The following is a 15,000-nucleotide window of genomic DNA, read 5'->3' as shown; positions in this document are numbered from 1 at the left end:
CCTCCTGCAACAACAAGTTCTTGCTCAAGAGGCAATCTCTGTGACTGCATGAGTATTTCATTGGTAAGGAAATGAATAAGATTCAACTTATTATCTGAGAGGTTAATGAAATTTTGTCAGGAACTTGGTAACTGAACATTTCTTGAATCTATCACTCGTCTAATCTTTCTGCTAACATTGGCACAACATGCCCTTGTTCCAGCTTTGATGGAATTTGTCCGATATATATCAAATATAACATCCACTCGTTTACTTGTCTCCGAAAAACCCCAAATACAATTTTGCGATATACATCTGCTAAGTCACCAAATGTGACTGCTCCTGTGGGTTTTCCCAATGACCGAAGAAGTACCAGTGCATCCACAAGCACACAAGTGGTATCATTACTTCTAGACAGCTCCTTCATTTCGTGGCCACTGCTAACTATGTTTAAACGGGGAGGTTTATCGGCCTTTCTCAGGTTTCTATCGAGTGTTTCAAGTGATGTTGGCATTTGGGCTAACTCATGTTTCACAATAGCTGATATGTTGATATCTCTACCACTGACTGACGGACTCAGGAGTCTTCTGAAAATATCTTTGTCTTATTTTAACAGTGTTTACTTCTCCACATTTATTGGTCACATCCACTTTATGAAGATTTGATAATAAGTGAAAGTAAAAAGGGTTTTGTACCATATATTATATAAAACTGAAATAAATTCAAGAATCATCTGTGAAGTTTTACAATAAGAGGAGTAAGTCCTTTGCCCTCTAAACCACGTAGATTTTTCAACGGAATCGGTTTTAAGAAATGCGCTAAGTTCTCTCATTTATTTGTAATTTTTTTACTGAAGATTCTAAAATTCATTCATATCGCCATAACAAAGTTGTACCCAGTTATCATGGCTATTTTGATACCGATTAGCCAAAAGAACTACAGGCAAATACAAAGGGGCTGTCAAACAGTGAAAAAAAAGTACATTATCTTGATAATGATTAAATAAATGGATGGGTAAATTAATGAACACATTGTTAGGTAAAAGAAAGACAAATAAGAAGTAAGACAAATAAGGAAATAAGCGTTGAAAATCCCGATAACAAACAAAGACCTATTTCATCTGCCGCGCAATGTTGTTGTTTTCAACCGCAGAAGAACTTTAAGTAGCTGTTCTTGAATCCCGAATTGTGAAGCCTTTCACACAGATAGAAATCTACTACCGGTATAGTGTGATGTGCTAAGGTTCCCTCTAATATTCTATGGAGTTTCAGCTTTACACAAGGTGGTTGGAACCAACTCTGAATCTAGGCTACTTTTCCTATCTTGGCCCCTGGACTACCTTTTTTGGTAACATAAAAGAGAGTATTTTCATTCGTCACAAAGCCGGGTAAAAAGATGTCATAGGAATTATCGGCAAAAGTCCCCCAGGTTGAGTGGTGGAATTGGCAATAAACGTATCGGAAAAGATATCCCGTGACCTTTCTGGCTGTTATCGGAGAGCAGAAGGAGGAAGTGCTCGATGGAAAAGAAAAATTAAGTAAGACAGAGGAAGAAGAGAAAGAAAAGAAACAATCTACTTGAATAAAGTTGAGATGAGAATAAGAAGACTGTTCTGAGAAAGAAATATTTCAAACAAATAAAGACAAACAAAAGGACATTAAGAAGGCTAAAATGTGAAGAGTGTGATCAAGAATAATATAGGAATTAATCAACAAGGATCATGTAGGAGTTATCTTGACATAAATTAGCAGTATTAATTGAAATAAAACTAGTTTCCGATAACATACTCTACAGAACACCCTACAAAATACAAAAAAAAAAAAAAAATATGCGCCGATGTTCCTTCGGCGCAATCGAGTTTTCTGTACAGCGTATAACCAAGGCCACAGGTATATTGCTGTATGAGCCGTGGCCCATGAAACTTTCACCACGGCCCGGTCGTGGCCTCTCCCATATCGTTGCCAAAGCACGATCATGTCTAACTTAAACCGTAATTAAAAAAAAAAAAACTACTGAGGCTCCAGGGCTACAATTTGGTGTGTTTGATGATTGGAGGATGGATGATCAACATACCAATTTGCAACCCTCCAGCCTTAGTAGTTGTTAAGATCTGAGGGCAGACAAGAAAAGTTTGGATGGGCAGACAAAGACAGCACAATAGACTTGGAAGCTAGAAAAAAAAGTAAGTGTATCTTAGTTTAACCAGACCACTGAGCTGATTAACAGCTCTCCTAGGGCTGGACCGAAGGATTAGATTTATTTTACGTGTCTAAGAACCAATTGGTTACCTAGCAACGGGACCTACAGGTTTTTTTGTGGAATCCAAACCACATTATGGCGAGAAATTAATTTCTATCACCAGAAATAAATTCCTCTAATTCTTCATTGGGCGGTCGGAGAGTCGACCGCTGGGCCAACAGCGTGCTAGCTGAGAGCTCTACCCACCCCTCCAATGAAGAACTATGGAACCCTCAATATACCATGCAGAAGTAACAGACACACGAAACATGCCACATTATATAAGACTCTTTCAAGGACCTAAAACGCATCTCGTCTTATTAAGGGTATTAATATTTATCAACATCAAAATTAGTATTTCACTGATTTCATATTTATTTAATTCTCTGTCTGATTATATATTTTGTTTATAAAGTTTCAAAGTTATACACTGATACAACAAACTCAACAGCCTTTTTGGTTCCACTGTGACCAACTTTCAATCATGCTTACTTCTAAGTTAGTCACGGTTGTCATTAAAAGTCCTGAGAAAAAATTGGTAAACATTTCGATGGTCACCGATCCAAATACTGATAGTCACTCAACTAATGACCAGTAGTGTACCGAACATGTTATTGTCGGTATTATCAAAGGAACTAATTGCAACAGTTACTCCTAAAAAATAGTTATCAAATGAGCTTTCATATCAATTTTCCACAAACTTTTTTCCAGATTTTCTACGAATTTTCATATTGATATGTAATTATTTTTTCCAAAGTCATATCTTTTTTCCAAAATAAGAGTCACAACATACTTTTGTCAGTTGGTTGTGTGGTGAAGCACTCTTCTCTCTCGTGAATCATGGATCACCCAGTACACTCAGGTGTAAATGGGTAACGGGCTCGTAGTTGGGAATCAAAAGCATGGGAGAAAGGAACCGGCCACGCTCACCCACAATGCCCATGGTATTATTATTATTATTATTATTATTATTATTATTATTATTATTATTATTATTATTATTATTATTATTATTATTAACTTCCTTGGCTGTCTTTCTGTGTCTGTGTGTCCCTCCTCTCCCATTTCCCCTCCCCTCCCCTCCTCCCCTTCCCAATCCATACCCCTCCCCCTTATTTATTAATTTCTTTGGTTGTCTTTCTGCAACTGTGTGTGTCCGGAGATTTCTTGGAATTCTGAAAGCTCCAGGATCCTGGAGTCTTTAAGATTTAAGAACACGTTACTATCCAATGGGCATTTCTCCAGGAAGGGGAAGAAATGATTCTGAGGACAGATTCTGGATTTCTTGTCACAGTCCAAGAATCGTTCCAGGTTCTTTCAAACTCTAAACAGCAATGTTTCAACACCAGCAATTGAAATATGGGAAATGAATATAAAAAGAAAACTCTCACAACACTACAACACATTTATTCACAACCTTATTTACAAAGAAAATGAAATGTTGTTTCTCTTTTGTTCTCTCTCGATGTAAGAATAAACAAAACAAATCTAAGCAGCTATAGATAGGGGGAACAGGTTGCAAGGTAGAGAAATCTTAACACTTAAATGGTGAGTTGGTGAGTTATCCTTTCGTGGATGGGGTTTCAGCTGAAGAGATGATGCTGGCACAATGGCCTTGGGCTTGAAGACGTCACAGAGGGGCATCTGGGAACTCAGCAGAGATGTTGCTGGTACAATGACCACGGGCTCACAGACGTCACAAAAGGGATGTCTTCAGGATGAGGCAGCAAATGCTGTTTCTCCAAGGAAGCCAAATCATAAAAATGACATCATTTGTGCTGCAAAGTTGGATGATATCAGCGATGACGTGAGCTATCGCCAAGTTGCGAAATTTCCTGAATGTTTGGGAATTTTTCTGGAGATTGTGCAAATGGAGAGCAGGAAGGGCTGACTACTTCTCTTTGTCACAGGCAGGAAGGGCTTAGCAACTTTTCCGCCACACAAGCAGGAAGGGCTGACTACTTTTCTTCGTCACTGGTATGTAGGGCTCTCTGCTTCACCTCGTCTCATCACAAGCAGGAAGGACCGGCTGCTTCTCTATGTTTCGGGCAGGACAAGATTTTGTGGAAATAAGAGTAAAAGTCGTCTGATGGGGATACTCTCGTCGGAACCTTGCTTTGTTCGACCTCTGATTGCCCTCTTTGTCTCTATTGCTTCTTGGGAAATCTCTTCCGGAAGCTTATATACCACTGCATGGGCAGAGCTAATGACGACAGACAATCTCATTCCCATATAAGGAGTTTTTTTTTTTCTGCATAAAAATTGGTTCTTTATAACCGCCCCTTTCCGGCCACGCCATAAAAGCTTCCAGAACAAATTTTCTGATGAAGTGTGGATCGAATATTGCACCATGTTACAAAGGCATGGCATGAGATACCACGTGGTGTTGTTTCCACAAGAAATGGTTTTCATCGAATCACTAATTGCCAACGAAGCGTTGACAATAGTAACTGAATGGTGAGCAAACATAGGCAGCAGTCATGTCTTAGAAAAGAGATATTTCTTTTTGCATTATATTTCAACTTTATTGCACCTAGCCATGACAGAGCTGAAGATGGCTTCACAGGATCCTGGAGTCTTTAAGAATTTAAGATGTTATAATCCAATGGGCATTGCTCTAGGAATGCTTCAGGAGCTGAAGACTGCTTCAAAGGACCCTAGAGTTGTGAAGACGTCTTTCATGAATAATTATTTTAATAACTGTCCAGAAATTTTCAAAATTAGGTGATCCAGCAGTATAAAGGTTGCTGATTTTTGGCTGAGCTTTGTTATTTTCAGTTTGAAATGAACTCAGCGGTTAATTCTAGAACAACAGCAGGCACTACTGGCGATGGTCCTGAGCTGCCAATGGCATCAACATTGGTTTAAAACCCATCAGCAGCTGCTCCTGCACCTACACCAAGATTTGTTCTGTTGTTTGTATATGACCGGATGGTAAATGGGCTGGTGCTGCCCGTAGACTTTTGCTGACTATTATTAGTAGGGTATGGTATGGGTATGGTTATGGGAGCCTCGATGGCACAATCAGTTACAGCAGCAGCTTCGGACTTCGTAGAGGTCTGTGGCGCGGGTTCAAATCCGCAGCTGACTGATCAGAGAAGCGGACACTTTGCTATCCGTGAAGACACCCCGGGATTATGTATGTAATCAACGGATAGGTTTGGTTAAAAAGCAAATGGGTATAACAGACTAAATACCCACACAAAACAAAGCCACTACAACATCTTCTAAAAACATAACAAACATCTCACACGTCTCGAGCTCTCGACCTACCCGCGCAACAACTTCGCACTGCTGGGAGAAAGGGCGTTGGGTCTGGTATGATACATGTAACATACGCTACCGGGGTCTAAGCGATGTCAGGCAGGGCAGCCGATCGAGACTACGGTCTACCCCAAAGCCAAATCAAAAGTCCTTCAAAAGAAGGCATCATGCTTACCCCATACAAAAATGGGAATAAAGCAAATTAAAAGAAGAAGAAGAAGAAGAAGGTATGGGTATGGTTATGCTATGGGTATGGTATGGGTATAGTATGGATACGGGTATGGGTATGGGTATGGGATGATATGGTATGGGTATGGGTATGGGTATAGGTATGGGTATGGTACAGGTATGGGTATGGGTATGATACAGATATGGTTATAGGTATGGGTATGGTATGGATATGGGGACCAGCAAATGCAAGCGATAGTGGGCATCTGCTAGTTATTATTATTATTATTATTATTATTATTATTATTATTATTATTATTATTATTATTATTATTATTATTATTATTCTAAGATTTACCCAATTCATATAGGACAAGCCCACAGGGACCATTACCTTGAACCTCAAGCTTCCAAAGAATATGGTGTTCATTCGAAAGAAGTAACAGGAGGCAATGGGAAACACAGAAAGTGGAGATCAGTTATTAGAAAACCAGATAAATTAACAAATTAATATATAAATTAACAAAAATGTGGGTAATTTATTAAAATATAAGAATTGCATTAGGGTAGTAATGTATTGCATCTTAGTTTCAACTGCTGAAGTTCCAATTGCACGACATCCTCAAAAGTGTGAGGAATAAAGGACCTCTGGAACTGGGAAGTTCAACAGCGAGGCACATTTACTGCAAACTAGTGCTACTGTTCAGTGAATCTGGTTGCTCTCGGCAGGAAAAGGGGATCAGGATTAATTGTGAACGTGAAAGATCTTTTTTTAAAACACAACTTATGAAAAATTAATAATCAAGAGACCATCCGTTGTTGGTCCAAGTCATAACTGCTAATATTAGGGAACAGAAACATACAACCACGAACCACTCTGTCTAAAAGAGATAAATCTCTGGCAGCGGCATACATCCACACCGGAGAGCAGTGTTCTTGTAAAGGAAGCACAAATGACCTAAAACAAGTTGCACTGATTTTATCACTGTCATAAATATTTGAGGCCTTACGAACAATACTTAACTTTCGTGAGGCATGTGCTGAAACTTTCATTAGACGTTTCTCAAAAGTAAGACGTGATCCAAAAGTTATACACACACGCACACACACACGCACACACACACGTATATATATATATATATATATATATATATATATATATATATATATATATATATATATATATATATATATATATATATATATATATATATATATATATATATATATATATATATATATATATATATATATATACATATATATATATATATATATATATATATATATATATATATATATATATATATATATATATATATATATATATATATATATATATCCAGAAAACTACCACACATCACTAGGCTGTCTTTTTTTTGTTTTATAGCCAACGTTTCCTGTAATTATCTACCGAATTACATCGTCAGGGCTGTGCATAAGAAAAGATAAAAAAAAACATTATAAGTACAGTCTTAGAATACATTTAAAACATTACAGTAAGAATGAAATAAATAAAAATAAAAACACAACCAAACTAGAGGTGAGACAGTAAGGAACTAAATGGAAAAAAACCACCACAGTAAGGAGTTAAGCTAAACACAATTGACCAGTGGAAGTATGAGTATTTAATGATGGTACAATTTGGTTTATAAATAACGACTCTGAAATTTTTAAATCTTGAGGGTTGGCAGTATGACCGATGACACTAAAATCTTTGTTCTCAATGTTTTGAATGGTTCGTGATATTGGAGTGCTCTGGGTTCGAGATTCTGCTACCTGTGCGGAAACTAACTCCCTGATGTGGCGATTTCTTTCCATTTAGTTCCTTACTGTCTCACCTCTAGGCTGGTTGTACTTTTATTCTTTTATTTGTCATTCTTACTGTAATGTTTTAAATGTATTCTAAGACTGCAGTTACATATTTTTTTCTTTTCTTATGCACAGCCCTGAAGATGTAATTCGGTAGATAGTTACGAAACGTTGGCTATAAAATAAAAAAGCCAGCCTAGTGATGTGTGGTTTTCTTCCATCTTCCTCTGGATATGTTTCCTGGAGTATTTCCTGTATCACTCTATATATATATATATATATATATATATATATATATATATATATATATATATATATATATATATATATATATATATATATATATATATATATATATATATATATATATATATATATATATATATATATATATGTATGTATGTATATATATATATTATATATATATATATATATATATATATATATATATATATATATATATATATATATATTATAGATATCATATATCACTGTTTAATTGAGCTATTATAGACATTAAAAGAGCCATCGTACATGTTATGAATGTTTGGTCCCTAGAACATTGTGTATCAGTGCAAAGTGATGTAACCTTTCCCTTGAAAAGTGCAATGACCTTTTCCTTGCAAAGTGCAATAACCTTTTCCTTGTAAAATGCAATAACTTTTTCCTTGTAAAGCGCAGTAACCTCTTCCTTGTCAAGTGCAATTACCTTTTCCTTGTAAAGTGCAACTACCGTTTCCTTGTAAAGTGCCATAACCTTTTCCTTATTCGCCCTCTTGATAATCTGAATGTGGTTACCCAGTTGAGCAAAATTTTTATATCCATATTCGTTTCGTTTAAAGGAACGTTGTAATGATTTCTCCTATTTCTCATAATCAGGGATGAAACACTTGTGCAAATAAACTTCAAGAGCCTCCAGTGTTCATACAATCACCAAGTGACCAGAATATGTTCCTCATTCACCTTATACTAAAAGTTTGGCCTTGACCTACTTTTTGTCGCCCTACAAATGTCCTATTCATTCATGTTCTTTCCCACAAAATATAGATTTGGACACCGTCCTTGACTCTTTGTCGATTTTTATCATGCAGAAAATGCTTTCAGCAAAATTTTTGTCCTATTCGGTCCGGATTTCGTCTTAATCTGTGAAGATTTTGGATCACCAAATTTTTGAAAATGTAGATATTGAAACATTTAAAATGTGTCAAGAACTTGCTATTTGATAAAATATAGATCTAGGGTATTAAATTGTGCGTAGATATATTAAAGTCGAATAAATAAAGCAGTTTAATGCACCACGTAATTAAGGTAAAAGGTAAAACGAAAATGAAAAATTTTACTATAGTACATTAGGATTGTTGGTCACTTGTTTACGCTCATCATTGGTGGCTGAGCCGAGCCTGAAAGCTTGCCTGTGATGTTTTGCATTCCAATTTTATCGATGAATAGTGGTAAAAAGATAAAACTGGCATTCTTAATGCGACCTGAACTTTCCAATAATAATTCACAGTAATTAATGTATTCAGTTTAATCTTACAGAACATACATAATAAACCTTGGTAGGCTATTCTAGCCTCCCCAAAAAGTTCTTTGTAATAATTATTGTATTCCATCTGTTATGGCTGTGCACATACCTCAGTAAACTAGGTGGCCAGGTCGAACGTAGCCTGAAAACATAACATTGACGTTTGGAAGTTTGGTGACTTTGTCGTGACATTATACCTTTAAATTTCTTATAACTTTGCGTTAATGATTACTTGATTTGGCAATATTGCTCGTACCTATAAAGCTACTGGCAAAGCTTCAACTGTTACAGCAAGGAATTCTCCTCATGAATTAGGCATTAGTTAGGGCTTTTTATAGATGTTTCTATTAGAATAAGTTCCAAATAATCATTCTTATACCTAGGTAAGTTTAGGTTTGCAAAAAATGGTATTTGGCAACTATTCAAACCATAGTTTGTTCAAATAGAACTGATAGATAGGATATCACGTATAATGATAACGTAACCCACATTCACATTGAGGTGCTCCTTAAATCAGTAATTGAGTTACTTTTATAATATATTTGGATATTGTGATTCTTATTAATGTTTTTTAAAAGAAATATGTGGGAATTGTGTTTATTTGCCTGTGGAAGTAAAGATAGGAGCGTATTCTATCAAAATGAGAAACGAAACTACTTTGAAATCCTCCCGATAAAATGATTTTTGGGAAAGTTGAAAGGAAGGGGAAGTTGTTACCTGCGAATTATTTCTGACAGACATTTTGCTCTGACTCCGACTTCGCCCTTCGGATCTTTGTTTTTCCCGTTGGGGGCGGGCGGGAGGGGGAGGCCGGGGAGAAGGAGAGATAAAAGCCGAGACTGGAAAAGTTGTCCGAAGAGTAAAAACTGACAGAAAGAAAACCGAAAGACCTAAAAATGGAAAATAGAATAATAAATGTAGCAAAACTTTACATAAGATAATGAAGTCATAAAAGGACAGGCAGTGACAAGATGGAAAACGAAAAACACAATGGCGCCAAGAAAGATATAAAAAAAAAAAAACTGAAAATATGAATAAGAAAATTATAAAAAGAGAAATATAGGATAATGACAGGCTTGAGTGACGAAGGGCTATGTTTAGGGGAAAGGGAAGGCAAATGAGAGGAAATATAACAAATATGAATAGATTCAAACGGATTAAAAAGGAAAGGGGAGAATGAGAAATAAAATGAGGGAATGTGTGGTCGGAAAGAGAATCCCCATCCTTTGCCCCATCTCTCTCTTAGTGATAATTAACTAAACTGAATAGGTAGCAATGGCTCTAAAGTTCTCTTGGAATTCCCCGAGCGTTTAAGAGGATTAGAAGTACTACAGTATACTAATTGGTCTGGGGGAGGGATTGTGGGGCTGGGATTGGGGAAGTGAGGGGCAGTGTGGGGATGAAAGGATGAATGCAGCCATTGTTGTGTCGAGGAGGATTACGCTGGGTACAAACTTCCAGAAGTAAGCTTTGACAGTACATCCCAAACTGTCTTTTTTTTTTTTTTTTTTTATTTCCAAGCCTTAAAAGTTTTACCAATAGGGACATCTTTAGCATTATGGAGTGACAGATTTTTAATAGAAGATATTATAACTGAAGGCTTAATTCCAAGAGGCTCAGAGAACTGCCGCCAATAAGAGTTTACTCCAGTCACATGTCATATAAATGGATAGTAGTAATTAAAGTTAGAGCATTTTGCTCCAGATTTTAAGGTTGCAACCCCTGAGGACACTTGTCTGATGGGATAACGAAGTATGATGATGTATATATATATATATATATATATATATATATATATATATATATATATATATATATATATATATATATATATACATACATATATATATATATATGTATATTTTTTTCATATATATTCCATTTTCCCTTCAGCCTGTTAGCTAGGAAATCAAATTTAATGGCAGCTGGAGGAGACGCCATTAAGGGGGTGAACTTATGTAGGCCTGCTCCCTATATCACGTGATTGGGGGAAAACATACCGACCTTTTAGCCCAGCATCGTACGATGTTTGGGGGGTTAGAAAGCCATTAGGGACAAAAAGACCAGTCAGGGCCGTAAGTGGGCTACAGTGATGACCCTTAAAGACTTAGCTATAAGACCTATTTCCCTACAACACTGGCTGGCTGTTGACTGCTTTTAAGTCGACTGATGTCCTGTGCCCAACCCAAAAAATTCGCATAAGATGCCCAGCAACCTGGCTGCTCACACGCATTCCATCACAGAACGCCAACGTACCAAGTTGGTGAGGCCCTTCTTCTCCCTTCAAAACTGGAGAACCACAAGACTCCTGAGGCAGAAATTCGTCTTTTGCAACGAACTCAGTGTACAGAAAGAAAAAGGTACATCTGGAATCAGTCAGTCAATATCTTTGTCTCCTCGTGAATTTCTCTCCGTTTTCAGTATTTCCCATGTTTTACAGTTCCTCATTGGACGGGTTGGTATCGTTCTCGGCTAGCACTCTTCTGGACCTGTGTTCGCTTCTCCAACCGGCCCATGAAGAAGGAAATTTCCATTATAAGCTGTAAGCTGTGGGTCCCGCTGCCAGGTAATCAATTTCTTAGCCACGTAAAATGAATCTCTCATTTAATCAGCTCAGTGGTCTGGTTAAATTATACAACTTTTCATTCTCCTAAACAAAGCCCCCTTTGTTCAATCAGCCTTAGCAAGCCCATTGCACCTCATGACTTGCCCAAGCTCAAATTAAATTAGTTCAGTAATAATTAGAGCCTTCCCACCATAGTGTTACCATGTGCTAATTAAATCTAATAGAGCAATTCCTCCTTGTTGCATAAGCAACTTCATGTGAGAGGAAATCATTGGATTTGAATGCTAACCTGGAATTCTCTTCCAGAATCCTGTTATCTGGCTCTTCGAGCGGTCTGCCCCTGCCTTGTGAACCAAAGTAGCTTAGACGTTTAACTGCCATCCTGCCACGCGCAAGAGTCTTCTGATTACTTAGTTCCGGGGCACTAGACAGTTCCCCCCTTAATGAACCAGTTGCTTTAACAACCAAAAATCGTTTAACCAGTCCGCAGTAAAGTAATTAGAGATTTGAACTATTTCAGAGCGGTAGCCTTTTCAGATTCGGCGATTTGCTATGCAGTGTCTAGCCTTTATTCCAACTTGTATGTGCTTGCTTGCTACTCAGTCAGCCCTTAAATATTAATTTCATGATTGCTTCATTTGTAAATAAATTCAGTTTAAAGCATTTACTTGTTATAATTTACCAAGGCGACCTCCACTTCTCTGTTTACTTAGATGTGATATCAAGGTAATTCAGTTTATTCATTTCATTTATCGCTTGCATTCTGAGTGCTTTGTGTTGTCCTTCAAGGCAGTTAATTAAAAAATCCATTTTCACTCTTCCAACTGGCCTCAGAATATAACAGTGTCGATCTCGCCAGGATCCTAGTCAATTAGTAACGAGAATTAGCTTTGCTATTACTAGACTAGGAAGGAAAACAAACTGAGAAAATCTATGATTCATAAATAATTTAATTCCATTATTCACAAGGCAAACAAAGCCCTCCCGCCGGAAAGGAAAATTGGGGGTTGTACGCCAGACTATCGCAAAGGCGTGACAGATAACCCCTGAACGCTGAGGAGGCTGGTGAGGGCAACAAGGTAACCTGGGCAGACTGGGCCTACCAGTCCGAGCGTGCCCCGTGCCAAATGGTTCGAGTCCGTGGGGTTACGACCTCAACGAGGCAATCGAACAGATAAAAATAGAGCACTTTCTACTCTACACCCTCCGGCCCTCGCCACGCACGTCGCCGATAGTTGGTGGAAAATTAAGGATGCGTTAAGAACAGATAGGGAAAAGTGTTTAAAAAAAGAAGAAGTGATTAGCAGCAAATCTCTTAGTTAGAATATCATTTAAGATAAAGGTGAGAGCGCAGAAATTCTTAAGTCAGCGATGCAGAATAACTGCCCCTCGAAATTTCGTGTCATAAGAAGAATAGCAGCTGTGTTGTGATGCCAGAAGACTGATCGTTAGGAATTAGGAAGTGCTTTGCCAGGGATTTATTGTATGTGTTAGCCGTGCTACAGTTAGCTAAGAGTGTTGCTCAAAATCAGTAACTGCAGAGGAAGTGTGCAATTCCTGTGTTACTGAAGTGTAGCTCGAAAATTCGTGTTGTTAAAATATGTGTGACGACCTCTAGCAGTTCAGTGGGGTACCAGCTCAGAGCATGCGCTTTGCCTCATCCAACTCCCACAATTCAAAGACCGTCATATCCAGTTCTAATTTACATTTAATGTTTGAAGTAACGTAAAGGTATTAGTGATGTTTTAAGTTAAATAATTCGATTCTGCATATCACCACCAAGAGTTCAGTAAGAAAGTTGAGAGTTTTTTTCTTAAATTTTAAATCATCGTTTGTTATAGTACATGAACGACGACAACCAGCAGCCATCAGCTGTGTCCTCACGCGCACCCAGTTCCACTTCTCACCGTTCACTCGCCGAACGAAATTCCATTTCTTTTCGGCCCCTAACGTAAAACCTAACGAAATAATCTTGATAGTAATTTGAAAACCCTCTCCACCATGTAACTTGTCATGACGGGAGCTAGCTAATGAATCACGCAAATACCAAAAGTACATTATTAGAAAAAAAAATAGCAGTGTAAATTTTCATAACATAATTTATCATAAGAAGAAATTAGAGAGAGAGAGAAAGAACTCTAATATTCTTCCATCATAACAAAGGAGAATACTAAAATTAAGTAAATGAATGTTGGAAAATATACCCACTAATTCATAAAGCCAAGTACAATAATTACTTTATTTATTTTACCCAAAACTATGATCTTTTTAGGTCCCCCATCAATTCTTCCTTTTACTCATTCACACATAGGGAGTAAATTTACATACGCGCCCATATTCATTGAATTGTATCCTATATCTATTTTCACATCAAGTGCTTCAGCCAGCGGAGTGAACTCTCGTGCGTTTCACAGGGTGAACGTACAATCATTTAATAACAGTTATCAACTGTCTTGCACGAGTGGGTTTCCATTATCCAAGACTTGCGTATATCGCAAGCACCAAATCGCACATTGAGTGCAAACCCCAAAACCTTCCTTTCCTTATGTCAGGAGGAAGGCTTCCTTTCTTCATGTCAGGGAGCAACCACTAGTTCTTAGAACTAGCCACCCACGATTGCAAGCCCAAGGGTTTCCCCATCCACAGTGCCACTAATCTGAGGCACTGCCAATGACTTAAGTTACTGAAGCGCTTACCTTTCCACTTTCCCTTTTACTCCTTACTCACATTCTGCCTCGGGCTGAGTGCCATTTCCTTCAGTGCAGTTTGGTTGCACTGCCTTTTAGTGTTGTTCCCCGGAGCACACTAGCACCTCAATGCCACCAAGACATAGTACTAACATATAAGCCACTGCATCTGTACCTGAGATACAGAGTGCCAACAACAGTGTATCTTCCCATAAGGACTTTTGCTCCTTCAGGATTACTTCCCCTTAGAAGCATGTCCACCCATAAGGATCATTATTCCTTCAGGATCACTCCATCAGTGTGACTTTTGCACGGCACACTCTACCACAGTGCCACCTATTGAAAAGATACCACACCACTGAAGTGCCACCAAATTACGGGATACTTCCCCACTGTCACAGACCATTTCCCCTAGTTGTCCTAATAGACTATAACCATGTCATTAGAACAGCTCCAAGACCTCATGAACATGGGCAAGGATGTGGGTTACACAGGACGGGAATTCGCCCAGTGGTTGAAAGAACAGCTGAATGACATACTCCAGATGGAACGAGAAGAAAGAGAAGATCAGAGGAAGTATGAAGAGGCTAAGACAGCAAAAAAATTAGCCCTCATGGAAAGCTCTCAAGCTCTCAAGGTAAGCGAGCTGGCTCTTAAGGAAAAGGAGCTCGAGCTGGAGAAGGCAAGAAAGGAAAATGCTGAAGCTATGGCGATCCAACAAGCCTCCAACCCCACAACTGCTGCACCAAATACTCCGATCT

This window comes from Macrobrachium rosenbergii, chromosome 56 (assembly GCF_040412425.1).
Source record: "Macrobrachium rosenbergii isolate ZJJX-2024 chromosome 56, ASM4041242v1, whole genome shotgun sequence".
In the NCBI taxonomy this organism is placed as follows: Eukaryota; Metazoa; Arthropoda; class Malacostraca; order Decapoda; family Palaemonidae; genus Macrobrachium; species Macrobrachium rosenbergii.
This window is presented reverse-complemented; position numbering follows the sequence as displayed.